Genomic DNA, 27799 nt, shown 5'->3' on the forward strand with positions numbered 1-27799 from the left:
ATGGAGGAGCTGGAATTCAGATCCAAGCAGCTTGTCTCCAGACACCACACTCTTGGTGGCTTCACTGTATTGTTTCCCATTCTACTGGGCTGACACCCAGGAAGCCACTTGTACTTTGTGTGGCCCATGCCCAGCTTTCTGTCAAAGACTCCTCACGTTCAGGGGCAATGCCCTTCTCCACCTCCCCCAGGATGGGTCTTCCAAATGGCCCAGCCAGGAGAGCAAGGAAATTTCTAGAACCAGACATTTGCACAAACTGTTACTGAAAGTGGAAACCCCACTGACACCCACTGTCCCCACCTGTGCCCCCTACGTCTGCCGGGCTGAGGACCCCAGCCTGGTAAGAGACAGCAACGCAGCCATTCAGAGCCCTCCCCAGCCCCATCTGGCTTTGCAGTGCCCTTTGTTGCTTCAGAGCCTGAGGATCTCTGGACAGACAAGCTTTGCTCCCAACTTTCAAGTTCCTTCCTTCAGGCTGGATGATTAGAAATGAGCAGGAAGGTAGTGAAATGGACAAAGACCAACTGCTCCTTCCAGGCGGTCAGCCCAAGCCCTTGGCCCTCTTATTTCCATCTGGACTTGGCACAAGTCCTTTGGTGGGGTCAGTTACTAGGAGCCACCTCCACTGACCCTCACTCCTTTAGGACTCTTTCCCACCTTCATGCTTCTCTTCATGTAAGTCCCTTCTTTGTCAGTTCTGAGCCTCCAAGTTCCAAAGCTAATGTGTAGTTGGCCCTTGCCCTTCCTGTTTAGAGAGGGCTAGGCGGCACCCAGCACAGGAGAGAGAAGATGTATATGGATAGTGCCCTTATTCCAGGGGGTCAACTGGCAGGAGCCAGAGCCCTCCCTCCTCCTCAAAGCCATGCTGAGGCTGGGCCTCGATGACTGAAAACTAAAAGCAATGGAGAGGATAAGGAGGCTGGGGAGAGCAGCTCCAACTGAGATTCTTCTAAAGCACATGGGGGTGTGTTCACTGGTGCAGTTGTTCTGTAGAACAGTCTGCTGATGCTGTTAAAATATGTGAATATATATGCACTGGCCAAAGCATACTCCATCCCTAGCATATACCCAGAGAAATTCTTATGTAGATGCATAAAGGGCCACATATAAGGATGTTCACAAGTGATATTGTTTGTGAAAGGAGATAACCGGAACAATCTACCCATCACTAGGGGAATGGGTTTGTGAAAGGTGGTGCAATACTTTGTGTATGTATACCGTGGAGTTCTACTCGGCCACAAAAAACAATGGTGATCTAGCACCTCTTGTATTATCCTGGATAGAGCTGGAGCCCATTCTACCAAGTGAAGTATCCCAAGAATGGATAAACAAGCACCACATGTACTCACTATCAAATTTGTATTAGCTGATCAACACTTACGTGCACATATAGTAGTAACATTGGATGTCCGGCAGGTGGGAGGTGGGAGGAGAGGATGGGTATATTCACACCTAATGGGTGTGGTGTGCACCATCTGGGGGATGGACACGCTTAAAGCTCTGACTCAGGTGGGGCAAAGGCAATATATGTAACCTAAACATTTGTACCCCCGTAATATGCTGAAACAAAAAAATTTTAAAAAATACTTTGTATAAATTAGAAACAATCATGGTAACAGCATACATCATAAAAACAGTGCTGAGTGAAAAGAGTAAGAAAAAATGAGGGCTAAATCATGTTGCCATTATGTAAGTGAGAAGACAAACAACTCAGTTCATAAGGATTTATTCAATTGCAAATCCACAATTAAGACACATTGGCTTTGGGGGTGAGGGGGGAAGGGAACAAGAGTAGAGAATGTTGGCAAAAGGGATAAATGACAGTGCACCTTGTTTGCACAGTGCTGTGTAGGTAGCGTGGTAGTGGGGAGGGTAAATAATTTAGTCTTCTGCTCCTAAGGTCCTAAGGTTGAAAAAGAAAATAAAATGTGAAGCGTTCATTGAAATTCATTTTAATTATTCATTTACACAATATTGCCTGTTTCTTAGTCTGTATTTTCTTACTTACACTCCTGCGCCCTTGGGTTCTCCAAGCCTGACACACATCGACCAGAAAATGTTTACTACCCTTACTTGTAACATAACATCCTGAGGTCCTATGCTAAGTAATTTGTAAAGGCTGAGGGGTGATTTGGAGCTCTCTGAATGAAATTTCTCTGCCCCGTGCGGGAATCCGCAGGGTTAGTTAGCACCTGTGAATACAGCATAGCCACAGTCATTTCCAAAGTTGCAAAACCCTCCCCATCAATTTTCTTCAGGCTGCAAAGATGTAGGTGTTGCAGTCACCATTCTGTGTAATAGATCACTAAATCTTATTCCTCCTAACTGAAATTTTGTACCCTTTGATAAGTATGTGAGGTGATGGATTTGTTATTTAGCCTGATTTAATCATTCCACAGTGTAAACATATTAATATATCAAAACACTGTATCCCCTAAATATATAATGTATAAAAATGTTAATTGTCAATTGAAAAATAGGCAGGTTTTAATGTATTGATGCTGCTGTAGCTCATGGCTGATTTTATTTCATCTGGCCTTGGGAAGTTTGTTATTGAAATATTTTTTTTTTGTCACAACAGTGAAACTGCCTTAATTCACCACATGGAGGGACAAGCTCTTTTAGGGAGATTTCTGTAGTATAATTCTTCTAAACAAATGCTATTTTGTTTCTTTAAAGTGTCATGCATTGACATAAGCCAGCATGTGTATGGACATACCAGTTTGATTTACAGTATATACTGTATTGTGTTAGTCAATAAATATTTAAATTTAATGGAACTGGTAATTTAGAAGCATCTATGATACATTTCTAGAACTGCCTAACCCCAGCAATTTAATATTTTACTATTTTTGATCCAACAAAATTAAGTGTATCAGAAAGTCACACTGAGCAATACAGTCACCATTATTTCACATATGTATGTTTCTGAAGAAAATTATGACTAATAATTCTAAAGCACAATTCTAAATAACACACCCATTTTATCAAACTCAGCATAACATAGTCAAGATTTGCCTGCGATGGTCTATACAAAAGATATGACAAATTCTCAGAGGAAAAGTTTTTTGGAGTTTTTAACTCAATAAGAATCAAATGCTTCGTGTCTTTGGTGCTGTGACTTCCAAACTGGAAGGGTCCAAAGAGATAAAGTTTTACTCTGATACATTGTTCTGCTTCGTCAGTGGAGCAGAGGTTTGAGCAGCAAAACAACCTGATTTCAGGCTTCTGTTTCTACTGGTCGCCTGTAGCACCACTGCCACCGTCCTGGAAAAAAACGAGCATCCTGGCACCCTGCACGAGCATTATAAATCATAGTTCATTTTAGGGAAAAGGTTATCGATTTGTTCATTTTTGGCTCTTCTCCCTCTGGTGCAGACTTTACTGGGAAATTGAAGCTTCCTTTATGCAGTATATTATAGCCAATCAAAAGGGTGGCCTGTGCTTACCTGATTTATAATGAAAGGTGATACGGGTGAGTGATTTCACACTGCTCATCCTGCAGTGAGTGTAATCAAGAGATAAAAGCCAGAGCAACTACACCTGCTGGCCAGCCTTCATCAGAGTTATTTACTGCATGTCCTTAGATAGGAACATTTGGTATGGAAGAACTAACACAGTTAAAGACAGTGCATTTGTGTTTCGGGTTGCTTTTAAAGCTAGCTAACATTCAAATTTTCTTGGGTTATTAATTTGGCTTTTTGTTGTTACTGGGTTTTTTTTCCATTTTTTATTCAGGTAGACATAGGGGGTACAAGTAGTTTTTTGTTACCTGCATGAATTGCATAATGGAGAAGTCAAGGCTTTTAAAATACCAATCAATATTTTTCCACAAAAGCATCAGAAGATAATACAATACAAAGGGAGATTTACCCATGGAGGAAAAAAAAAAGTAAGAAAGTGGTGTTGAGATAGTTAATGATATCTTAAAAGACACAGTGTCAAGGAATAAATGAATATCCTTAGTAGAATGCAGAGATGCCATGAAATATCTTGGCAGCAGGGTAAACAAGGCTTCATTAGATTTTCTTTCCTGTTAGCTTATGGATTTTTCTAAGGCGTGATATACATTGGTTGGTGAAGGGAAACACAGCAAAGCTTTCTGTATCAATGCAGAGAGAAAATATTTCTAAAGCTGGGACATTTGTAGTATGATGTTAAATATATTTATGGAGGGAGATTGAAATTACAAAGAAAAATAATAAAAAATCAAATTGATACAAGAATTTAAATACAAAAAATACTGTATTGCAAGTAATGTATGTAGTGTGGCCAAAACTCAGGACACAGAGTCTTGTCATCAAAGTGTATTACAAATGCTTACATTGAAAATCTCAGGCTATCAATTTCACATGGCATCTGCTTAGTGCAAAAACTGAATTAAGATTAAAAATAAGCAATAAAACGTCTGTTGGCCCATTTTTGGATCCAGAGAAAAACATCATGATCTTACAAATCCACATTTTTTTCTTTTCCATTTAGCTCACAGATACATTTAGTACATTTCATTAATTGTGTCTCCTGCAGCTGAGCATGACTGCTTTTGCATCTAAATTGATTAAAGTGGAGAAGAAACAGTTGGTGATTTGAGCTGTCTTCCCCCCCACCAATCCTCTGTGAAATTTAAGAATTTCTGTATCTTAGAAGACAGAGTGATAGTAATCTAGAAACTGTATGCCGCTGAGTTCAGTTGGGGGATACGTATTTTCCTATAGAAAAACAAATCCCTTGCCTTGGCTGAGGCATTTTTTCTCTGAGATGAAATGAGATGACTTTTTGGGCACAGATGCTGCACGCACCATGTCAGCAGCATGACTGAAGACTTCATTCAATACAGCTCCTTAATTATCAGACAAAACTGGCTCTGTGGCACAATGGATGGCACGTAAAAATCACTTTGCAGCTTCAGAATATATTTTATCTTAGTTAATTCTTTAAATCAAAGTAACATATGTCCCTAGTCCTAAAAATCAAACACCACTAAAAGATTGTAACAAAAACTAGCAGTCCCCTGACCTACCCTTTCCCACCCTCAATATCTTCTCAAGGGTAACTACTTTCAGCTCGCTCTGTATATATCCCCCCACTATTTGTCTCTGTTCTCGCTTTCTGGAATGTCTATCTGTTGAACGTTGAAACACTTGGATGGATTCTCTAATATTTTGATCTTGTCTTTCCTACTATCATCTCTTAGTCTTTTTGTTCTACTTTCAAGGAGCTTTAACTCTACCTTCTAACCATTCTATTGTTTTCATTTCTGCTGTTACTATTTTTTTTAATATCTGAGAGATCTGTGTATGTGTTCTTTGCCCTTTGTCACTCAAGCTTTAATCCTTTCGTGTCTGCATGTATGTTCTCTTACATCACTGGGGATATTGACTGAGATTTTGGGGGGATGATCAGTGTTTTGTTCTCTGTATTATCTGTTCTTCTACTTTTTTTCTTGTTGCTTTGGTCTCTCTTTCATGGTGGACGCTTAATTAGGAATCTGTATGTAGATTTTCAGTTGTCTGTTCATATTTAAGAGTGAAGCACCAGAAATCTGACTGGAGACTCCGGATAAGAGGAGCTTGTTGACTACGGGTGGAGGTTGGGGGTGGCTCAGAGTCAGGTATTCTGGTGACAGACAGGCAGCCTCTTTCATCAAAAGATTCTCTAAATGTCAGAGTCTGTCTTTTTTTTTTCTTTTTTTAAAGACTTTATTTTCTGCAGAGTTGAAAAATTCATTATCCTGATTAGGGGAATAAGCCTAACTTCTGAGGTTCTGGGGAGGAAGATGAGGGAAATGCCAACTGTTCATGCTGTTGAAAACTTTGACTTAAGTCCTCTGTGTTTAGCTTCACACTTAACCCTTTTTCTCTATGACTGATTTACCCAGATCCAAACCATTGCGAGCTTGAGGGAGGGTAGGCCCCCTAACTGCTTGGGGGGAGAGGTCTGAAGGTCCACCTGCTGCACTTTCTTTTTTTAATTTATTTTTTATTGATACATAATAATTGTACATATTCATGGATTACACTTTCTTTAGCCCGGGTCTCACTCCCATCCTCCAGGGAATCAGTAATCTTGCTTCCCCTTTTGCAGGCCCTTGGGCTACAGCTTCCTCGGTTTTACTCTGCCTGCTTGGTGTCTTTCAAAACCGTGTCCAGATCTCAGCCCTCATTATCTCCTCTCCAGTTGTCATTGTTCCTGTCCTTTATTCTTTTATTCACTGGTATCTGGAAAGGCAGAATGATATTCACTCTACCATGTCTACTGAGAAGTCGAGAATAAATTGTCCATGTAGAATCAAAAGAGACATCAGAGGAAATCAATGCTGTATTGGTTATCTATTGCTGCATAACAAATCACCCCAAAACTTTGTGGCTTAAAATAATAACCATTTACTATGTCATGGTTTTGGGGGTCAGGAATTTAGGCAGGGCATAGAGGAGATGGCTTATCTCTGCTTTCTGATGCCTGGGGTCTTGGCTGGCAGACTTGAAGGCTGGGAGGTGTGTTATCATCTGAAGACTTGTCTAAGGCTAAAGAATCTGCTTTCAAGGTGGCTCACTTATGTGGCTACCAAATTAGTCCTGGCAAGGTGGCTCATCTCCACGTGGGCCTGCATGAGCGTCCTCACAATCGGAGGTTGGGTTCCCCCAGAGCTCACTAGCTCAAACAGTGGCCAAGGCACGTGCAGCAATGCCTGTTCAGACCTAGCCTGGGAAGCCACACGCTGTCACTCCCACAGCATTCTATTAGTCACCCATACAGGCCGTGATTCACACTGCATGAATCCCAGGAGGTGCCGATCGTTGTGGGCATCTTGGAGGCTGCTGTCACTAATGCTCCTGGGAGGGGTATCCTGCTTCCCTTCATTGCAACATAACTGTGTTGGAAGGAAATTAGAAAAATTTTTCCTCTTTACCTTATGCCAAAATGTTGGAGGTTTTCTTCCTTTTCCTTATTTTTTTTCCCTGTACTGTTCATGAAATATTATGCCCTTTTTCTTCAAAGTCTTGGAAGATGAAGGATGTGAAAGCAAAGGAGAGGAATCCAATGCCTACTACTTGTTTTGGTGGCTTCACCACAGCATGAAATCATGGCATGTGTGAGGGAGAATGTGCTGTCGGTTCAGTGCCCGCCAAGGGAGGCGCAGGCCCCCACTCCCACCCCAAACCCAGCAAGTAATAATCAAGCACCGTTGTGTGATGAATTCTGCCTGAAGCAGATGCTTTCCCTCCCCTGGGTCACATGACCCGTCCCCTGATATCAGGGCAGCCATGTAAACAGTAGTGCAAACAGTAATATATATACTGCCAACTTCCTTCCCCAAGCACCTGGGGAGGGTCTCTCTGACCGTCTGCCTCGGGGCTCTCTCTGAAGCCCTCTCGGCCCCACACAGACTCGGCCCCGAAGTGCAGGGGAAGTAACTGCCTAGGGGTCAGCTCTCCACTAACAGACAAGACGAGGTGTGGATAACGGTCCTCTGGAGAGACCGTTCTGTGACACATTCTAGATGGTTCCTTAGAGTTTCAGGAGTGAGATTGAGCCTCTATTGCCCCAGCAGTAGGCAGTTCAGTGCTGTCTTCTTTATATGTTTTTCCTCCTCTCCTCTCTCTGCTTCTTCACAACTGTGTTCTGGGCTCACCTCCCAAGTAAACTACCTGCACGTAAGTCCTTGCCTAGAGCTCCATTTGGGGGAACCAAACTAAGACATTGCCTCTAAACACAGGATTTTGTGAAGCTCCAAATACCTTAGGAAAGTAATATATAAAAGTATATTAATCATAGTTATGACACTACAAGTAGATGCCAAATAAATAGTATGTTTATCATTAAATAGATCCACTGTTATTAAAAGGAAGGCTCCCAGATCCCACCCCAGTTTGCACTTTTTTTTTTTTTGAGATGGGGTCTTGCTATGTTGCCCAGGTTGGTCTCAAACTCCCAGGCTCAAGCGATTCTCCCACCTCCGCCTCCTACGTAGCTGAGATTACAGGTGTGAGCCACCACGCCTGGCTGTTTGCACTTTTAATATGGAACCCTGGTGATTCTGATGTAGGTGATCCGTGGGCCACACTTTAAAAACACTCCTAGCTTCAAGTCAGACGTGCTGCATTTTATTGGTGAAGAAACAAAATGCTCCAAAGTCACAGAGACAGGGTACAGAGCTACAGTTCAAACCCAGGTGTGTCTGACTCGAAGCTACAGTCTACACTGACCATCTGCATAACCTGGAGCATTCTGTTTCTTCCTCAAGAGAATGAAGATGTGGCATCTACTGGCTGGGTCAGCACTAGGGGAAAATGAGAGGAGCCAGGTGAAGTGGTTGGTACAGGGCAGGGCAGCAACGCAAGTGCCCTGGAAGTGGTAGCTACACATGCGCGTGGGTATAATACACTTGCACTACAGAAATATCTGGAATCGGGAAAACTCGTGTTTTCTAAAAACAGAATTAGTCTTCCAGGGACCTGCAAACCTCCAGTAAAGGATTCCACAAGGGCTCTCTCAAGTCAGTTCTACAGTCGACAGACACTTACTGAAGGGATTTTATTTCCTGGTGTAGCTCAAAGACTTCCTGTGATGCGTCCTCAGCTGAGCCCAGGACAAGGCTAGGAACACAGAGACAGTCCTGCGTGAGTGGCTTGTGAGCTCGCTGTAACGCTTTTCCCTGGGAAGAGTGATTTTTAAAAGGATGGCTTTCCAGGGATCTTTTTCAATTTGTACTAAAATACACAGCAGGATTCCAAACTTACCCCGTCTTCTCTTCCTGCTGCACACACCCTTGGATGCTCAATAAGTTACTGTTGACCAGAGTCAAAGCCTCCAAACTGGTCGCTCTAATTCCACGTTTGTGCCCTACAGACTATTCTGAGCAAGGCAAGCAGAGCAATCCTTCAAAAATGTGAGTCTGTCCTGCTATTTCCTACTCTCAACCTATAGGGTCTTTTCGTCACACTTGGAATAAAACCTCAAGCCCTTGCCTTGCCATCCTTGGCCCTGCCTGATCCGGTCTCTGGCTCACCTCGCGTCCTGCTGGTCCCTCCCATGTGGCCCTGCAGCCACGCTGGCCCTGCTTGCCCTGCTGTGGACACACCAAGCACATCTCCCCTTGGTGCTGCCCACTCTGTGTGGAATGTTCTTCCCTCAGACATCCACGGGGACTGCCTTGTCACTACCTTCAGGTCTCTGCTGCTTGGAGAGGCCATCCCTGACCACCCTACCTAAAATTCCCACAGTAGAAAAGCCCATGCCCCATCCCCCCATACTCATTTGTAATACACACTCATTGGGGTGTCTCCAGTTAGAATGAAACTCCACGAGGACAGGAATTTTGCCTCATTTCCCACTGTCCACCAGGGCCAAGAACAGGGCATGGCATGGCATGGTTGGCTCTCAAAAAATATTTGTGGAATGAATGTTGAATGAAGTCTTTGTAGATTGGGACTTGCCCACATGTAGGATGTCTTATTCATTTGACAGATATTTATGGAGCCCCCATTCTACACAAAACGTAGTGCCAAGGCAAAAGGGTAAGACCCAGTGCCTGCCTTCAAAGAGTCTTGGTCCAGCCCAGTGCTGTCCAATAGAAGTACAATGTGAACCACAAATTTAAAATGTTCTAGAAACCACATTAAAACAGTACAAAGAAGCATGGACAATTATTAATAATTCTAATAATATATTTTATTTAACTCAACTTCCAAAATATTATCATTTCAACACATAATATACAAAAATGAGCTATTTTGCATGCTTTTTTTGGCTACTGTTCTTCAAATCTAGTATTTACGTTTATAGTGCATCTCAATTTGGATGCAAGTTTTCATTGGAAATGCCCTGTATTTAGATTTCATGTAGTTGACAGTTGAAAATGTCGATTTATACCCAAGTTGATCCAAACATGCTTAACAGTTTTCAAATAACTGAATCAAATGTCAGCCAGCTTTTAAATTTAAATTTATTAAAATCAAATAAAACTCCAAATTCAGTCCCTCAGTCACACCAGCCACACTTCAAGGGCTCCACAGCTGGCAGCTAGTGGCCGCCGCGTTGCACAGCACAAGTCTCTCGGGGCTGAGACGGCCACCAACGTGGGGAAGTGAGCACAGTCATGAAGAGACAATAGAAAGAGGAGAGTAAAGGTCTGACACTGCCTTTGCACACATCCTTGTCCAGACAGGAATTTGTCTCTTTGTTGACGACTCATCTTACATGTCAGTTTTTCCAGGAAGCCCTCCCTAGGATCCCCACATTGAATTGGCTCCCCTCAACTGTAAGATTCCAGAATATTCTGTACGTTTTCCATCTTCACTTTGTTGTGCTATGTTCTAATTGCTCTTTATTTATATTTGTATTTCCATCTAGTTTATGAACATGTGGCCAGGAAGCTGTCATTGTTGATTCCCCAGTGACAGGTTCTCAATAAATATTTGTGGAATTAATGAATTAATTATGAATGAATGAATGGATTGAATGGCCAAGGCTTGGGGGAAGAGAAAGAAGGACTAACCCTGTTAGAATTCTGACAAAGCCAGGGTGTGGAAGGGGACTCAGGATGGCCCAAGGACAGGGGGCAAAGAGAGAAGCCCGGTTCAAGCAAGAGTACCGGGGGTGTCAGGTGCTTCTGAGGGATCCAAGAGGATGGGCACTAAGAAAAAACTATCAGATTTAGTAAACAGGAAGCCACTTTTTTTTTTTGAGACGGAGGCTCGCTCTGTCACCTGGGCTCGAGTGCTGTGGCATCAGCCTAGCTCACAGCAACCTCAAACTCTTGAGCTCAAGCGATCCTCCTGCCTGGGCCTCCTGAGTAGCTGGGACTAGAAGTGAGTGCCACCATGCTCGGCTAATTTTTCTATTTTTAGTAGAGACGGGGTCTTGCTCTTTCTCAGGCTGGTCTTGAACTCCTGAGCTCAAAGGATCCTCCTGCCTTGGCCTCCCAGAGTGCTAGGATTACAGGCGTGAGCCACCGCCCCGGGCCAGGAAGCCACTTTTATGGGAGTCTACAGAGACGTTCAGACAAAGCTAAGCTCAGCACTTATTTTTCATAAATTCATAAGTTCATTGACATTCCTGGTTTAAGAGTTTTGGATATTTTAAATGTTGTGAATAGATTGGCTTCCAAGGCCATGGCCCAATTTTAGTATTTGGTCAGCTGTGATTCTTCTGGTGACTGCAGTCTCCACTAATGACAGCTGTTAAATCTGTATGCTAATTGAAATTGCGAGCGATTTGTTGCTGGCTTGGGGCGGTGTGTGATTTATGGGCATCTGATCTAAAGATATTTAAAGGATGGAATTATTGGAGCCAGGAAGAGAGATGTGATTAATCAAAAAAGACAATTTACTAAATGGCCCACGAAAACACTGCAGTATAAACTAAAACAGGGACTCTGGTTCCACCCACTGAGGCATGGCTGTGTGTGTGTATGTGCGCGTGTTTAAGATGAAGGGTGTACACAGGACATAAAATGATGTTTTTCCAGCATGTGAAATTGTGGTTATGGGATTCTCAAGAGCAGAGTCTGCTTGCATTGTACCCATCACCATCAGGAAACACCAAGTTCCTAACTCAATGATTGCATCCTGAGCACTCCTGGGTTTCAGGGGAATCACTGGGAAGCATAAAAGACAATGTGTTTTATCCACATTCCTAAGGCCCAGTGTGAGCTTTAGTCTTTCCATTTTCCTGAGTATGCATTCACTTTCATCACACTGCAAAGCCCGTGTGCCTGCGATGCCAACATGACTGGCTTTGAGAAACCAGGATGCAAGTCAAAATTTCCTAGTATTGATCGAAATAGAAAAATGACCATCAGTAACATGAAAAGAATTGTCTTGAATAATTGTTGATTTGTGCCATCAGAGTTAAGCTAGTCTTATGTTCCTCCTGCCCAGTGGACTATCTTATTTATTGTTGAATACCTTACTCTGACTACTGACCATCAAAACAATCGGTCAGTTATGTTCTTTCAGGAGGAAAATCTGTCTGTGTAAATGGGCATCTTCTGGGTGTGGGCACCACGAATCCTAAGCAGCAACACACGCACACGCACACGCACACACATAGCAGAAGAGACACTCTTCTTGGAAAATCAGGGTAGAAGCGGAGGGAGAGAAGGGAGTGCTTTGGAGAACTTTGAACCCAAAATAACAAGACATAGTGATGCAGGTCCCCTCCTCATAGACACGAAGACTCCGTGGCCCCACCTCTGTCAGCCTTCCCCACCCCACATATACGCACACACACATGAGCGCACACACATCCTTGCATTTCCACACTAACACCACTTCCTGTGTCAGCTCTGTGGTTAAAAAAAATCGGGGCCTGGACTGAAGGCTACATCCCTGCCCTGCAGGCTTGGGAGGGAACAGGTTTATGAGTGTGTCAACTCTGCGCTTAAAATTCTCTATTAAATCATTTTCTAGTCTTTTTGTACGTGTCTTAACTGTAATCTTTATTTAACTATTATATCCAAAATAAACCTCCAGGAGGAAAAAAAAATCTGGCGGCCGAGTTAGTGAAACAGAAAGTAGGAGCCGTGGATGGGTGGACGGTACAGGGAGAGGCAACAAAGAGGGTCAAGTGCATCCTCACCTTTCCGTGGAAACTATCCATTGAGGAAATGACAAGGAATGATTTGTATGATCTTTACAGAATGGGAAGTGAAGAACCAGAGATTGAAAATCTCAGAATCTTTTAGCCCCAGAGTGTCCCAGTTTCCTTGTTGGTAAGACAGTGGTCAATGATGCTGACATTCTTTGCAGAAGGATTAACTAGGCTGGGCGGCGCAGTGGATCACGCCTGTAATCCCAGCACTCTGGGAGGCCGAGGCAGGAGGATCGCTCAAGGTCAGGAGTTCGAGACCAGCCTGAGCAAGAGCGAGACTCCGTCTCTACTAAAAAAATAGAAAGAAAGTATCTGGACAACTAAAAATATATATAGAAAAATTAGCCGGGCATGGTGGCGCATGCCTGTAGTCCCAGCTACTCGGGAGGCTGAGGCAGGAGGATCACTTCAGCCCAGGAGTTTGAGGTTGCTGTGAGCTAGGCTGATGCCATGGCACTCTAGCCTGGCAACAGAGTGAGACTCTGTCTCAAAAAAAAAAAAAAAAGAAAGATTAACTAATAGAGTGCTGTGGGGACCTGAGCAAATGCTAAAGAGGAGAGGAAATAACTGAGCCAGAACAGTGATGGTGCCTTATGACCTGCTGTGTGCAACAGATGGGACCCTAAAATTTTGCAGGTATTTTTAATTGAATAATGCTTTCCCATGGACATATGCTACAATTATTTGTGTGCTTCCTGTTCACTCTTTATTTATCTGCGATTGTCACCCACTGAAAAGCAACTTTCCCTTTCCACATCTAGGGATAGAGGCGGATACAGTGAAGTGTGAATGAGAAAGAGGAGAAAATTATGTTTACTGAGTATAGCTCATTTTCTCCTGGGAGCTGATTATTTATTATCTGTGTGCTCATTTCAGATTACGAGTTATTACTGCTGGTAATGTCTGTTCCTTCTTCCAACTGCTGCACACTGGCACACGGAAACGGACATCAGATGCCGAGGGGAGGGGAGGGCAGCACAGCATCCGGGAACCAGGGCAATTCTAACAACCTATGGGGAAGAAAGTCATCAATCTGTACATTGGAATTTTGAATTTAAGTCAGAATTTTTTTTTAATTGAAAACGAAAAGTAGTCTTTCTTTTTGTGTTAAAACAAAAACCAATTCAACCACCCATAGCCCTCACGATGCCATTATCATTAGCTTCTAAGATTCAATTTGAAAATTTAAGACTCCATGCATGCTGATATTTTACAAATAAGTAGATAATAAGCCATGAAATTCAAGGCAGCTCTCAGCCAGACCTTCCCCACCTGGTGGGGTATTTGATGACAGCGATTATTAGGTGCCTGAAAGAAGAGAAGCAAGGCCATACCAAAGGGAGAAAATTAATTGCCCAAAACCCACAGAGTTTTTGATTCAGATCTACTAATGGTCAAGTCATCTACATCTCCTATTTGCCTTTAAAATGCTGCAGAACTGGAAATACTCTTGAGAGAAGAACACATCATTGTGTTCTTCGGCCTTCCATACTCACATTTTATCAAATGATCATCTGCAGCCATTCAGATGCATAGCATACATGTTCATTTTCCAGGGCTGCCGTAACAAATTACTACAAACTGGGCAGCTTAAACAACAGTTTATTTTCTCACAATTATGGAAGCTGGAAATCTGAGATCAAGAGGTTGGCAGGTTTGGTTTTTTCTGAGGCCTCTCTCCTTGGCTTGCAGATGGCCACCTTCACGCCACATCCTCCTAGGGTTGTTCCTCTGTGTTTTCTGTGTCCTAATCTCCTCTTCTTACAAGGACATCAGCCATATAGGATTAGGGCCCACCCTCACAAACTCATTTTAACTTAATACCTCTTTAAAGGCCCTATATCCAAATACTGTTCTGAGGTAATGACAGTTAGGGCTTTAATATATAAATTTGGAAGGGACGCATTCAGCCCATAACACTAGCCCAGTGCCCTGCACATAGTAGGTGTTCAGAAAATAGTTGTTGAATTACTGAATAAAGAAGAATTAGCCAGAAGTCCTTCTGCTAAGGGAAAAGAGCAGGTATTAGGGTAAGGAGTGTGGCTGCAACTGGGCCACTTGGAGAGAATAGCAATCCAGTTTTTAAAAATAGTTATATCATTAATAAACCTGGAAGAAAAGTAAAATTCTAGATCAGCTATAAAAGGACAAGGAGAAGGGACTTGAATAATCTTTGAGGGACACAGATGAAAGTACGCATGTAGTTCTCCAAGACTTTCTATTACAGATTATGATTCAAAGCTGATTGCAAGCAATTAACAGCTGTTCTGAGTTTATGAAAATGATAGGTGGATGCTCCTGTAGTAGATTTTGTTGACTCTAGAGTCCATTGTCAGTTTTAATGCACTCACACAAACAAGAAATGCCTCATGCCAGATGTAAAACGTTTATCAGTTTTACATCCCCCCATATTCACAAAGTTAAAAAAGAAAAAAGACCATGGGAAATTGGAAAGATGTTTGATGCCGTCCCACTATCCATTAAATGTTGGCTTTGAAAAATATACCACTGTAATGTAAAGGCAATTTGTGTAGCCTTTTAATAAGATTTGGGGCTTTTGAATAATCATGCCAGCAGCTGCTTTTATTTGGTTAGTAAGATGACTTATATTATAATTAATATCTTTAACAAAAATATACTAAACAAATATTCATGTTGTTATTAAGATGTCCATTTGTGCAGATTTCTCTTGAATGTGATAAGGTAGCATGAGGCCATCACTGCCTGGCTCTGCTCTAATGAAAACCTTGGCAGGCAGGCGTGTTGCTGACGTGCGCGGCTTGTTTTTGTGCAGTGTCAATGGCAGCTCTGGCTGCGCCGAGCTAGACCCAATCACAGACTCTGCAGAGCCATGAGGTATATAAATCTTCAGAGTCTCCGACTCAGTCAACCATACAACAGCTCAATTTTGTGCCACAATCCTGGTAATGAGATTTTTCAGTGGTATTGGCTTAATATTAACCCTCAGTGGGTTACTGTGACATTTGCTACAAAATGGGAACATTTTATTCTGAACACTTGATTTGTGATCTTTCAGTTCTCTTTCAAAGTCACTTCCTCCAAAATGTAGAAATCAGGTGTGAAATTCAAATGGTGGATGATTTTAATTCTTCTTGTGTACCCACGTTTCAAGGGTTACCTTTTTAGTCGAGAAGGGTTGACAGGTGCTCAATCCTTGCCTTCGTCTCTCTCCACTCCTTATTTTGGCTGCTCTTTTGTGGCAGGTCCTGCTTTTTTAAAATATGTTCAAGAAAAGTCCAAATCTAACTAGTAAATTAAATACCTAACATGCTATTATTTAACTTGATTTTTGTTTCTTACTTATGTGTTCAACAACAAAAAAAAACTACATTTTTTAAAAAAGGTTATCAGAAATGCACTGATGGAAAGCTTGCTTCTCTGCTTTGAGTACACTGTGGTTTACTGTTATTGCCGACATTTCACATTGTTGTTATTTTGTTTATACCAAAGAAGCATCCTGTGGAAATAGTATCCAAACCCCATTAGCATCCAGTCTTTCTACCGGTTTTCCAGATGTATTGAATAGGTTATATGGAAGAAAGGAGCTATATGTCCACTTGGAAAAACAACTAGACATTCTTCCTATATGAGCCATAAGGAAAGGGGTTCACCACTGCCCCCCATTCTGCATTTGATTGAGGTTGTCTGAGAGAGGTCTAGACACTAACTTGACTTCCTGGGTGAGTGTTAGAAGCCTGGAGTGAGGGAGGGACAGGCTACACCGCCACAGCACTGAAGCAGAAAACTATATAATCAAGAGCAAAATCCACATTTTTGTAGCCAGGTGGGCACGGCTTAATCTCCCTTGAAATCTCTGTGGATATTTTTCTTTCTTCTGATTCTGTTTCTTTTTTTATAAAGTGGAAGACAAGAAGGGCTTCTTGCCCTTGCCCAGAAGAAGTGCAGCCATTAGCCTGAGTATTGTGAAAGCCCTTAAGTGGTGCTCTGAAAACTACAGGGTAGACCTGTGCCTGCTTCCCAGAGGTCCTGTTGTTTACCTGACACGTTGCAGATACCAGTAGCGTATACACCACCTGCACAGTGAGAGGAGGAGCACTTTCCACCTCTGGGGAAATCTAGTGGCATGTTGATTCAGAACTAATTCACTTTAAATGCTTTCTCTTGTGTTCTCACGTCTCCCACTGTTCTTGGAAACTTAGTAGGGTCCTCCACACAGAAACAAAGCATGCCAAACAGCAGTGTTCTCAGACTTTCGAGTGCAACGGAGTCAAGTGGAGGGCCTATGGAAACACAGGTTGCTGGGTCCCATATCCAGAGTTTCTGCTCCCCTAGGTCTGGAGGGAGCTGGAGAATTTGCATCTCTAACAGGATCCCAGGTGATGTTCACACTATTGGTTCAGGGGCCACACTCTGAGAACCAGTGCTATCCAGTGTCAGAGCTGGCCACACATCTAGTCATTATTTCATCTTGAGAAGTTGAGGGGACCAGGGTTTTGAGCTTGCTAACAAGGTCTCTTTGTTCCAGGGACTGGCATTACTTGTATACATGACTCCTGGTCTTAATTTAATTGTTAAACTAGGATCATTGATATCAAAAGTAGTAATGAAAACAACAGTACATAAGGTTGACATAGAATTTTAGTTTACAAAACATATTTACTCCCATTACCTCATTCAACCCTTCAGACAACCTTAACGGTTATTGCTGTTATTTCTATTTTGCAGATGAGAAAACTGAGGTTCAGAAGGAGTGAGTGCCTTGCTTAAGGTCAGTGGGGTAGTAGAATTAGGAGCATTAATGAGGCTAACTTCAGAGCCTTTTGTTCTTAGGGCATGCAGATTCATTGTCCGAGGAATACATATGCAATGATACATTTGAGAAAGTCAGTTTTAAGAAGCTCTACTTCCATAAGCACACTTTCCTTAAATTGATCTACCTGAGAACACACCTTTCTCCTACTCTACAAGAGAAAAGTATAGTTCCCACTAGTGTCACGCTAGTAACCTCTAGGGGCCCTGAACAAAGTGGCAATTCAAAATATCATTATGGGTGATGAGAAAGTAAATGACTCTAATGAGCAAGTAATAAATCCTTTTGCAGTAAGGTGGTTTCTAATTCTTTGCTTTTAACAAAATTGAAGAAGGATCTAATCAAATAAGTTGGTAGATCATTAATAATTTTGATGAAAGATAATTAAATGAACTCAGTTCACAGAATTTAGTGATGCAGCTATAAGTAAAATTCCTTCCATTCATATTTATTTATTAATGTGAATAAGAATTAATGATAAACTCTGTCTCATTCTATCAATAAGCAGTATTCATCCATGGATACATGAACCAATTGGGGGAAAAAACACCACCATTTCATGTTATTAAAAGATAAGCTTCTGATAAAAAATTATCACAAACTGTAACACACTTTGTTACATTGACAAATGATGTAACAATAATTGCAATAATGACTTAATCGATACAATTTTTATCATTTAAAGAGCTTGTGGTCACAGGTATGTTTTAGGTTGTAAATTTAGATATTAATACATGTGTTTGTTGCAGAGAAGTATAATAGGTTGATCAAAAAATCAAAAACATGATCCATGCATAAAAACATATGCTACATTAGGTTAGAATTTTGAGGAGAAAGTGGAATGGAAATTCAAGGTCAAGGAGAAAGGGGCATCATGTAAAAATTTCCTTTTGATTGAGAGCTTGTCCATGTGGTTTTTAAGTGGCTGAAGACAGGTTCAAAATTGCTGTGGTATTTAGATTCCATCAGCTTCATTTTAAAGAGTAATGTCACAGTTTTATTTAAAGATGTCATTATTTACAATATGCCAGAAATTTTACCCTTAGCAATAGATATATCCAAAGCTATAATAAAAATGTAAATGTCCGTTTAGGAAGGTGGGCGGGGAATGGTTTCTGAGAATCTTTTAGGGTTAGATGAGCATAAAGTTTAGTTCCGTATCACCCACCTCTAAGCCCTGACACTGCATAGGTGCAGGCATCCGCTGCCGGGGAGTCGGACGTCTCTGGGACTTTTCTATCCCTTTCTGCACCACAGCTCCTCTCAACCCCGTAAAAAAAAATCTTACCTTTCTTACCACAAGGACATCATCTTTGTGAAATCAATATTTCTTAATTATTTAATATCACCAAGTCAAAATCTTTTAACTTGACCTGCAGGCATAATTATAATTTAAAAACTATTACCTCCATGTATTACAAGAAGAAAGAAAATAACTCTCTTATCTTAAAGAAGTTAAAGCTGCAGAATATTCTCATTGATTTTTTAAAATCTCAGGCTTGGCAGGAGGTAGAAATGTAATGCACCTACGAATCTAGCCAGCCAGCGTGGCACAAAAGCAATATTAACACATCCCTCCTTTTTTGTCCATGCTATGAGTATGGGCGGAAGCAGTTCTGAGAGGCCGAGTACAGGGAGACGTAATGCGAGCATCACTCAAACCTCCATATTTAGCTTACGATCAGGTTACTCTCTTGATCTCACTCTTTAAGCCCTCATGAACTGCCTGTTTTCCATGGAAATTTCCAGGTATGTAAGGTAATGTCTGGTGCAGATATGCCCTAATGTTCAATGTGAGTTACACAAATTGCCTCCAACCAAAATCTGAACCAAAATTCAGATTTCAAAAATCTTAATGAAGCTTCTATTAATGTTTTCCTTGACTCTCACTAAATCTTCTCATGGCTTAATTAAATACTAATAATTGTACTAAATCTAAAATTTCATTATGTTTATCTCTGGGTGATGAAACTTGGGGTGATTTACTTTATTTTAAATTATTTTCTATATTGCTTGAATTTGCCACATACACCTGTATTATTTTTGTAACCAGGAAACAACAGCACTGCTATTCGAGGGTGAAGGAAAATGTTCAAAGGAATCCTAGACAGATGTGGTGGTTCAAGTCCACCCCTTTTCCTGGTACAAATGAGACTTTTGGGATTGATTTTTATTTATTTTTTATAAGTCCTCTCCCCAATCCACCCCCAAATTTACTTTGTCTACACTTTTTTAATACTCACTGTCAGGAAATACTCTGTTAACCTAGAACTTTGAGATTTTCCTTTTATTCTGTCCTATGGAAAAAAGAAGAGCTGCTCAATAAAATACTAATAATCACTCTTAATATCATTAAAGACCATTAGTAAGCTCTGTAGATCTTTCCACTCATTGCTAAGAAGTCAAGATGGTGGCTGGGCGCGGTGGCTCATGCCTGTAATCCTAGCACTCTGGGAGGCCAAGGCGGGAAGATTGCTTGAGGTCAGGAGTTCAAACCAGCTGGAGCAAGAGCGAGACCCTGTCTCTACTAAAAATAGAAAGAAATTAGCTGGACAACTAAAAATATATAGAAAAAAATTATTCGGGCATGGTGGCACATGCCTGTAGTCCCAGCTACTCGGGAGGCTGAGGCAGGAGGATCACTTGAGTCCAGGAGTTTGAGGTTGCTGTGAGCTAGGCTGACCCCACGGCACTCTAGCCCAGGCATCAGAGTGAGACTCTGTCTCAAAAAAAAAAAAACATTAGAAGTCAAGATGGCCAGAGACTTTTTTTCAGATACAAGAAAGTTATTTTTTTCCCTAAGAGGGATTATAAAAACCATAATGTTTTACCTCTTAAGATATGTTCCTAGCTCATTCTTTTCTATTTACTCTGTTTTCCCAGCCTGGGATTCACAGATGCGTTCTGCTGTACTCTGGTTATAACGACATCAAGTGGTCTGGAGGCAGGACCAGTGGAGTCTTGCGACCATCTTCCCATGTCATCCATTCCTACTGTACATAGGTTCTGCCCTCACCCCAGGATGTTCATCACTGTCCCTTTCCCCAAAAAAGGTTCTAGAGTCCTCTTCTCACTAGTCCTTGCAGAATGTATCACATTTCCCTCTTTACTGTGACCCTGGAGTTGCCCTTTGGCCCCACTGTCCTAGCTTGGATCTATGTCTGTTTAGCTATGCATTCCTTTGCTCTAGCAGACTTTTCCTACCCGAATCCCAGAGTGTGGGTTTGTCTACATGTGCAGCTCTGTGTCTGTTAAAGCCAAGACCCTCACCTAGTGAAATCTTTTTCAGCATGGTCGCACCTGGCCACCTCACCCCCACCCCTCGGGTTCTGTCAAGCTGCTGGTCCACTGCAGGTGGTACTGCCTCACCTGAGCCCCTCATCCCTGAAGCCGCCTCCCACCAAATGCCCAGAAACATCCAGTCCTTTATGCCTCTTCCTTCAACTTGGCTCCCATTTCAGCCCTCACAGGGAAAGAGTGCTCAGATTGTCCTTAGAACCTGCTATAGGAAGGAAATACAACGTCAGGTCAGCTTTCCTGATGCCTTTTTAAAAATTGTTAAAGGGGGCCGGGTGCAGTGGCTCACACCTATAGTCCCAGCACTCTGGGAGGCTGAGGCAGGAGAATTGCTTGAGGCCAGGAGTTCAAGACCAGCCTGGGCAACATAGTGAGACCCTGTCTCTAAGAATATGAAGTAAAAAATTAGTTGGGCATGATGGTGCATGTCTGTAGTCCCAGCTTCTCGGGAGGCTGAAGCAGGAGGATTGCTTGAGTCCAGGAGTTTGAAGCTGCAGTGAGCTATGATTGCAACACTGCATTCCATCCTGGGTGACAGAGGGAAACACTGTCTCAAAAAATTTTTTTGATAAAGAAGAAGGAGCGTAGAATATGTGTTAGGTTGTTTTTATGAAATGGTGGGCAAGGATTTCCACTTTTTAAAATTCTGATCTGCTGCCCTTACTTCTGAGGGCAGGTGCTTGACCCTTGGGTTCTTATGACCCTCCTCTGGCTGCTTGGTGCTTTGGCTGCTCCAGCTGGGTCTCCCACTCTCAGAGCAGAGGGCGGGGCCTGGCCTTCCAGACTTTGCACCGGACCCCCCAGGGGTTACTGGCTGGGCTGAATTTAAAAATGCAGCAATCGACTTAGAATGAAGTCTCCGTGAGAGAATGCAAACCATGGAGGAAAGAAGAATCATAACAGCTTCTGTGGTCCCCAGATTTTACACTTTTAGGACAAACCCAGAGTCTTGGTTGCTTGGAATATCCCTTTTGACTTCCAAGTGAAAGCCATCAGACAAGAGACTGTCAATAGCGCCGCACCTGTGTGTCTCTTGTGAACTCAGGGTGCCCTCAAGCGTTGGTTAGGGTTAATCACAGCTCCCTGTTGCCTAGAGCACCCTAGAATGGTGTGAGTGATGCATTTAGCTTTGTGATTCATGCCCATTAGTCACAATTTTCTGCCAGAAGCTTTTCCTATCTTTGCTACTTCTGAAAATTCAGTATATCAAGGCTTGTGAGGTATTTTTCAAAACTCACTTGGATTTGCCTCTGTGTAAATTCAACTCTGAAGGAGAGCAGTTTCCAGTGAAATTCTTCTCCCAACAAGAATCCTGCTACCAAATCACTTTTTAATCTGCCTCCCCTTTTAACATGTCTTTACATATATCTTTCAGAGACCTTCATAAAACTAACAAGCACCATCTAGTTCACATCTTCATTTTGCTTTCATAAGGCCAAAAATTTTATAAAATTTATAAAACAAACAAGTTCCTCCTTGTTAACGCGCTTGTAAGTTTCTAAAATTTCATTTCAACTTCTACCTACCTCCCACCGAATGAAAATGACCTCTAGATATCTGAAAGCCTTTTCTTTTCTTTTTTTGGGGGGGAGGTGTCTTTTTTTAATCTATCTCTATATCAAAGCATGTCTCTATTTTGTTTGGACCAGTTATCATACTCCAGGCATTTGCAATTTGCAGGTAGAACCCTGCACCTGTGTGCTGGTATGCCCTAAACTTCTAGAGCCATTGAATTAAGCAAAGAAATCCCTTTCTGTTCCTATTTATTTATTAATCTTATTAATTAACATATATCTTATGTATTAATCCTTACATTTACTGCTGTCTCTGGGGCTAAATATTCTCTGTAGCTCATGTGGGGGTGGTGTGGAGGTGTATATGGTATGGGTGTGTGTATAGTGTAGGGTAGTGATGGTGTGTCTCTGTATAGTGTGTGTAGTATGGGGTGGTGGTGTGGGTGTAATGTGGGTGTAGTGTGGGCGGTGTATGGGGGTGTGTGGGTAGTGGGGGTGTAGTGTGTGTAGCGTGGGTGGGGTGTGTGTGTAAGGAGTATGCTTGTGAGGGAGATGGTTGGAGGTGAAGTACTCATTGAGATCACAAAGTTCAGAACCACCTGCTCTGTGATGTGAGCCCTTAGAAACACTAACCCTGCTGCCCACCCCTTTTGTGGATTGTGTTTTGTTAAGCAGGATGTTTGTATTTGATCAACCTAGATGGCTGCTGCAGACAATCCTAGGCTGAAGAACTTGGCAGCAGTCGCAGGAGATCTCCCTTTGGCAAGGAGATTTGTTAGTCCTCCAGACTGGACACCTCGTCTTCAGGAGTTATATTTTAGTCTTGTAGACAGCTTGGAGATGGCCAGACAGGGCTGGAAGGAGCTTGATCTTTGGTCACCCCTGCTGTAAACAGCAAGAAGTGTGTTGCCTATTCAGATGCAAATGAATCCTTACAGCCAGTTGAGATAATGCTAAACCTAAAACAATTGGATTTTACATGATTCCAAATCAGATTAGTTTTTAAAGTGTCTAGTCCTATGCCTGGAGCTTTGGTATTTTTGTAAGAATGCAATCTTGCTGCTATTGTTGTCATCTGACCACTCTTTAAAATTGAAGTTATAATATACATACAAAAAATGCAAGAATCTTAAGTGTGTAGTTCAATGCATTTTGACAATCCTATGCACCTATGTAACCACCACCCAAATCAAGATATAGAACATTTCAATCTCCTCAAAAAGTTCCCTCATTTTTCAGTCAATCTCTCCACTCCCCACCCCAGAAACAGCAACTGTTCTGATTTCTATCACCTAAGATTAGTTCTGCCCATTCTTGAACTTCATTTAAATAAAGTATGGAATCTTCTGGCTTCTTTCATTCAGCGTATTTTTAAAACTCATCCTTGTTGTTGTATCAGTTCCTTTATATTGTTAAATAGAATCCCTATTTAACATTAAATAATTGTGATGTACCCTATCCAGACTCATCACAGTTTATTCCTCCATCATCCTGTTGATGGACAGTTAGGTTGCTTCCAGTTTTTTGTGGGTTTTTTAGGGGGAAGGAGAATTAATTTTTTTTAAGGCTGTTCTGAACATTCTCATACATGTCACCTCTGCTTGTGTTTTCATTTCTCTTGGATAAATACCCGGGAGGGGAATCACTGTGTCATAGAATATTTGTGTGTTTAACCTTATAAAAAAACTGTCAGTTCTCCAAAGTGTACCATTTTACACTCCCACCAGTAATGTATGAGGCTTCCACTTGCTCCGAATCTTTGGCAACACTAGGCGGGCATAAAATGGCATCTCACTGTGGTTTCAATTTGCATTCCTCTGAAGACTAGTGATGTTCCTCAATAATAAGACTAAACTTTAAAATCTTCACTTTTTTAATTTGAAAAAACAGATATGGGCTGGGCGCGGTGGCTCATGCCTGTAATCCTAGCACTCTGGGAGGCTGAGGTGGGAGGATCACTCGAGGTCAGGAGTTCGAGACCAGTCTGAGCAAGAGTGAGACCTCTGTCTCTACTAAAAATAGAAAGAAATGATTTGGACAGCTAAAAATATATACAGAAAAAAAAAATTAGCCGGGCATGGTGGCGTGTGCCTGTAGTCCTAGTTACTTGGGAGGCTGAGGCAGGAAGATTGCTTGAGCCCAGGAGTTTGAGGCTGCTGTGAGCTAGGCTGACACCACAGCACTCTAGCCTGGGCAACAGAGTGAGACTCTGTCTCAAAAAAAAAAAAAAAAAAAAGGTGGATATGGCAGTTCCCAGGGGAGCCTAACCTGAGTGTTTTACCTGCATATATCTGAAAGGCAGGTCAGGCGTGCCCATAGGACTAACTGCACAGGGTGGGGGGACCCGTCTGGGACAGAAGGGTGCTGAGGAAAGAGAGACCCCAAGAAACAAGCACAGCTCAGAAGAGAGGGATGATGGGAAATAGCGAAGTTTCTTTGCCCACAGATTTTAGTTTCTCCTTTTTAAATCTGAACACCAATGAGATGGAAGTGCAAGTGAACTAAAAAACGATGTCTTCAAAGAAATCATTGGAACCTAATGGAGCTCAGCATAGGAGAAAAGGGAATATTGACAGTGGGCAAAGAAGCCTTAAGGTCTCGGCCTGTCAGTAATGTTAGCAGGACCCATGTCCAACACAGCAGAGGGCCTCAGCCCTGCCCGGGCCTTATTACAATCCTTTCAAATTAATCCTTACAACAGCCCCATTTTACAGATGAGGAAACTGATGTAAAATGGCTAGGTCAGTGTGGCAGCTCCTTAAAATATTAAATGCAGAATTACCATAGGATCCGGCAATTCCACTTCTGGGTCTACAGCCAAAAGAATTGAAAGTAAGGACTCAAGGAGATACACATGCACAGCCATGTTCATAACAGCATTATTCACAACAGGCAAAAGGCAGAAACAACCCAAGGAGACAAGAGACGTGAAGGGAACAATTGTTTGCCAGCGTCCTCACTGCAAGTCTGTGGAACCCAGTGGGGTTCAGCTGTACTGGAGTAAACTTGTAGGGGCATGTAGTTGGTGCTAGGTGCTTTCACTAAGGACGCCATTTCCCCATTCCTGAGCATTAGCAGGGAATTTTAAGAGCAAAATTCCCTTGCCTTTATGGAACAGGAATACAACTGCTTTAGGAAATACATGGTTATTACACTTTTTCTGTAGTAATAACCATTTATAAGCTGCGGGTGTTATCAGAAAGCATTTGATGGAGAATGTTACACTTTTACCAAAACTCCAGGGGAAACAACATTTCTTTGCTCTTTTATTGTGTGCCACCTTTACTTGTTCTTTGGGGGGCATTTAAAAGAATATGGGGAGGAAAATGACAGCCCCTATGGATCAATTTTATAGCAAAAACCCCAAACAATCAAAAAAGCTTATAAGTTAATAGCAGAAACTAACATAAAAACAAAGCACATTCATGCAGCAATGAAATGTAAGGTCTCCTAAGAGTCTGTTTCCACACCTCTGAAAACTAAGTTTCCAAGTATCCTCAGGCTTTAGCTGTATTAACCTTGGGTACCTTACTTGTGACAGGAATGGGCCCAGTGACTAGTTCATGACACGATGTCTCGATCTGGGCACTGTTGACGTCTTGGGCTGGACACTTGCTGTTTGAAGATGGGGGAGGCTGTCTTGTACATTGGAAGATGTACTGGCCTCTACCCACTAGATGCCAGTAGTGACCCTTCTTCCCAAGGCCCCGACGATTAAAAACGTCTCCAGACATCACCAAATGTCTTCTGTGGTATGGTTACCAGATTTAGCAAATAAAAATACAGGATATTTAGTTAAATTTGAATTTCAGATAAATGACAAATTTGTAAATGTAAGTATGTCCCAAATATTGCATGGGACATACTTATACTAATTTATATAAATATATATATAGAGAGAGAAGGGATCAAATTTAATTGGCAGCCTGTATTTTATCTGACCACCCTGCTTAGATGGGCAACAGGATTGTTGATGTATTAATATTAGACTACATGATGTATGTCAGGTGTCTGGTACATGGTGGGTTTACTATAAATATTCTAGAAATCTGCTGCATGCCTTGAATCTGCACCACCTATGTCCCTCCGGGAGCCTGCAGTTGGTACTCAAGGCTTCCTACCCTTCACAAAACTGTAATTAGAGTGGGTGTGCTGTTGTGAGGAGGGAGGGAGCCCACGTGTGAATCTGCAGGTGCTGGGAACTAGCATTCCAGGCAAAGCTGGCTGTACATCTGCTTCTGCCAGATCATCAATCTGCCTGTGCGTGAGGCTCCCTGAGTTATTAGATCATTTCTTGTAAGTAGCATCCAGAGAAGGTGATTTTGAATGAAAAACTGCTGCATTAGTCCCAGACTCAGTCGCTCTGCATTTGATTTTTCTGGCGCCATAGCCCTAGAAAACCGTTCTCCAGGATGCACCAAGACCAATCATGTCCACAGTTGGTAGCCGCTAGGAACTTAGTTCTGAGCCAAGATTAATGACCCAAGTAGTCAGCCTTTCCAGAGAGCAGAGGTGAAATTTAACTCTGGGTAGCTGCCTGACATTCTGAAACAAAGGGGAAAGGGGTGGGGGACAAGGAGAAATAGCACTCGAATGTCTCCTGTAGGGTCATAAATCATGATGGGCAAGAGTGAATTGCATCTCTGCCAACAATTTAATTGATTTCGGTTCCTAAGTTTTCTCTTCGGACAACCTGAACAAAAACATGCTTTAAAGATGTGTTGTAAGAAGCGCCCCGTTGAGAGGTTACTTCCCATCAGCCGTGTGCACCACCTTCCACTCTCTTCCTGGGTGCGGCCATCCGTCTCCTGCTTGGCATCACAGCCACCCTCAGACCCCTTGTGGAGCCTGAGATCATCAAAAAGAGGACCAAGAAGTTTATCTGGCACCGGTCAGACCCGTATGTCAATGTTAAGTGAAACTGGCAGAAACCCAGAGGTATTGACAACAGGGTTTGGAGAAGTTTCGGGGGCCAGATCTTGATACCAACATTGGTTACCGGAGCAACAAGAAAACAAAGCACATGCTGCCCAGTGGCTCCCGAAAGTTCCTGGTTCACAATGACCAGGAGCAGGAAGTGCTGCTGATGTGCAACAAGTCTTACTGTGCTGACACTGCTCACAGTGTTCCCTCTAAGAACCGCAAAGCCATCAGTGCAAAGAGCGGCCCACGGGCCATCGGAGTCACCAATCCCAACGCCAGGCTTTGCAGCCAACAAAATGAATAAGCGGCTCATGTGCATATTTTATTGGTATTTAAATAAAACCATAAAAACTGCAAAAAAAAAAAAAAAAGAACTGCCCCTTTGAGTTATTAATACATATCAGTTTTAATTTTCCAAAAGGAAGTCCAATTTGTGTGTGTGGTAAGTTAAGGAGAAAATATATTTATTGCTCCAAAGGGAAGCCCCTTTCCTATCTGGCTGCAGTGAGATGTATCATTAGAAGCTGAATCACAGCTCAGGTGAGAAAAAACAAGAATGAAGGAAAAACCAGAACCAGCTTCTGGCCACCAGCAAAGCCCAAGAGTAAGCTGAAGATTTTCATTTTTCAGTCTTGTTAGTAAACCTTTGTTGATCATCTCCGACTTATAGAAAGTTGCA

At 42.2% G+C, this 27799-nt stretch overlaps 1 protein-coding gene and 1 pseudogene across 1 annotated transcript in view; both read left to right on the plus strand.

The window, feature by feature from the left end:
- Positions 1–27424, plus strand: LOC123648527 (annotated as a pseudogene).
- The window catches only part of SV2C (synaptic vesicle glycoprotein 2C), a 148043-nt gene that overhangs the window by 77211 nt on the left and 43033 nt on the right, over positions 1–27799 (plus strand). The window lies entirely within an intron of this gene.

The sequence above is a fragment of the Lemur catta genome, chromosome 12 (genome assembly GCF_020740605.2).
Source record: "Lemur catta isolate mLemCat1 chromosome 12, mLemCat1.pri, whole genome shotgun sequence".
Taxonomy (NCBI): domain Eukaryota; kingdom Metazoa; phylum Chordata; class Mammalia; order Primates; family Lemuridae; genus Lemur; species Lemur catta.